The 2,640-nt window shown below is 30.5% G+C and overlaps 1 long non-coding RNA gene across 1 annotated transcript; it reads right to left on the reverse strand.

Moving 5' to 3' along the window:
• Nucleotides 1-1,046: 1,046 nt before the first annotated feature.
• On the reverse strand, nucleotides 1,047-1,654 carry LOC126928267 (uncharacterized). The gene is made up of 2 exons (XR_007716486.1): nucleotides 1,506-1,654; nucleotides 1,047-1,389 (listed from the first exon to the last, which is right to left on the reverse strand). It is a non-coding gene; the product is annotated as an uncharacterized LOC126928267 (long non-coding RNA).
• Nucleotides 1,655-2,640: the final 986 nt, after the last annotated feature.

A 2,640-nucleotide genomic window follows, 5' to 3' on the forward strand; every position in this document is an offset into this window, starting at 1 on the left:
GCTCAGTTTTCAACGGAGTTGAAGGGAAACTTTATAAGAGAAAGGAAGTGACGGATTGTCTCAAAGTAATAAACGAAAATTCTCGTAACTATCGAAAAACGATAGTCAATACAAGGATATCATTATCACATTTAAAACTATTACAATGAACGGTGATTTATCGCTGCAAGGTACCACAAATAAGATATCTCATAATTTGCGAAAAGACTTTGGAACTTCCATGACAGTCATGAGTGTGTTTTGTCATTGATTTGCCATATTGCGTTTTTCACAATTGTTGTTCATTTTTTGTGATATTTTACACTCGCACATAGTATCTATGATTTTTTCTTTCGATAATTCTTATAATTATTGTCAATAATTAATTATTTATAACCATTTACGCTGTATTATATATCATTAAGATTTATCTTTGCACGTATCAAGATAGTAGATAACAAAATTATGTTTATATATTTATATTATGTGTATATATTTAGATATCTTCTTAGTTGCAATTTTTTCGAATAATATCGGCGACCAATCGAAATAGAAATTAGTGCGGAAAGAGGGGAAGGAACCAAAATTTGAAAATCGACATCGGTAACTCAGTAGTTATAGAGTAACTCAATCGATAACGTAGATTAACTAGTTATAAATGAAAATATATTTAAATTCAAACTTTAAAAATTAGAAATTAAAAGGCAGAAGGCAAAAAATTATCGCCGAGGATTTATATAATAATAAATAGACAGTACATTCTTTTTGTCTGTCTTACCTAGAAATAAAACAGTTAATTGATGATTATCGTATAGTGTGTACTCATAGCATAAAATTTGTTCAATGAATTAAAAATTATATTTTTTAGATATGTAGACATTAGCGATGTATTAATCCGGGAAGCTCGTCTACCTCGGAAATATCGAGTCTGCGACAACGTCGATTTGGAAATTATTCTTACAGAATATGAAAATTATTACAAGATGAAATTCCAAAAATATCCTATATTGTGCAAGAAAATAACTGAAAAGGAAATAAAGACGAGGGAAATGACAAATGCGAACAAAGTGTAAGAATTTAAATTATTTAACACTATTCAACGTTCTCAACGTATTCAACGTATCGATTACAATATCATTCAATCTTTGAAGAAGTAGTAAAACGTGTCAAATCTGTTAGCAAACAAACGAGAAGTGAGTCTGTATCTGGGTCTGTGAAAGGGAGGAATGCACAACAGAAGATGAGGGGTGATGCTACGGATGATATTAATCTCGCAATGACAGTGACATCAATTTTCGCCAATGAAAGCGATGAATCTTCATCAGAAGAGGAGAGCTATTTAACATCTTAATGGAACAATCCACGCAATCAAAGATATCAAAATAGGCTCAGAAGCTTTATATAGACAATCTGGAATTATGGAAGATTATTGAAGACATTTCATGCGTAAGTTATTTTCGATTAATATACGTATTGTAAATACTGATTTCAGTAAAGCTTTAAATAACGAATTACATAACACTTACGGAAATTAATACGGAGATTATGCGCCATTTCATCTTTGTATTGTCGTAGGAAATCATACTGACAAAATTAAATGTATATTGGGACAACATCGTAGGCCTAGAGGAATGTAAATCTGCTATTAAGGAGGCCATTGTGTATCTCCTCAAGTACCTTATCTTTTTTAAAGGCCCATTTTCTCCCTGGAATGTCAATGCACCTTTTTTAACATAACGGCCAGCTCATTGGTGAGCAAATGGAGAGGTGATTCCGAGAAGTATATCCGTGTAAGTTGATTTCCTTTGTCTATGAAGAAGAGATTCTGGAATATATCATATATAATAATAATCATATATAAATAGAATAGTTACATTAATACATTTGTTAAACTGAACAGGTTTTATTTGAACTTGCCTATAATTTTTCGCCTACAATTATTTTTATCGACGAGATTGACTGGATAGGCACAAATAAAGGAGTAAACTGTACATTGTCTGAACCTGCAAAGAGATTCAGATCAGAACTTCTTTCTAGATTGGATGGATTAGTATCTAACGAAAATTCTAATGTAGTTCTTTTGGCTGCAACTAATTGCCCTTGCTATGTATATCACGCTATTTCAATGTTTTCTAAGTAGAAAATATCTTAATATCATAATTATTCATTATCTTAATCTTAATTATTGTGTTGTGCGGAATATTCCTTTGTTATTATTAATATAACAGAACAATAATATTTATTGTAAATATATTATTAGGGACATTGATGCAGCTTTACGCAGATGCCTTGAAAAGAAAATATACGTATCATTACCAAATGAAGTTACTCGACTTGGTATGTTCAAATTATACCTTAGCAACCAGTTATTAGAGAATATGGATGTTGTAAACCACATAATAAAATCTACTGAAAAATATTCTTGCGTGGATATAAAATTGCTTTGTAAGCAAGCATGGCTGCTCGAAATAAGTCCAATATGGGAAAAACTTGAAAAAAAAAAAAAAAAAAAAGAAACATCTGTTACGACTTTGAAATATGAATTAAAGAATTATGAAATAATAGCAAAATTGTTAAAAAACAATGTCACCTACAGTTACGGATGTGGATAGATATGAAGCGTGGAATAAATATGTATGCCATAAGAACATATTTTAAAAA

The sequence above is a fragment of the Bombus affinis genome, unplaced genomic scaffold (genome assembly GCF_024516045.1).
Source record: "Bombus affinis isolate iyBomAffi1 unplaced genomic scaffold, iyBomAffi1.2 ctg00000774.1, whole genome shotgun sequence".
Lineage (NCBI taxonomy): Eukaryota > Metazoa > Arthropoda > Insecta > Hymenoptera > Apidae > Bombus > Bombus affinis.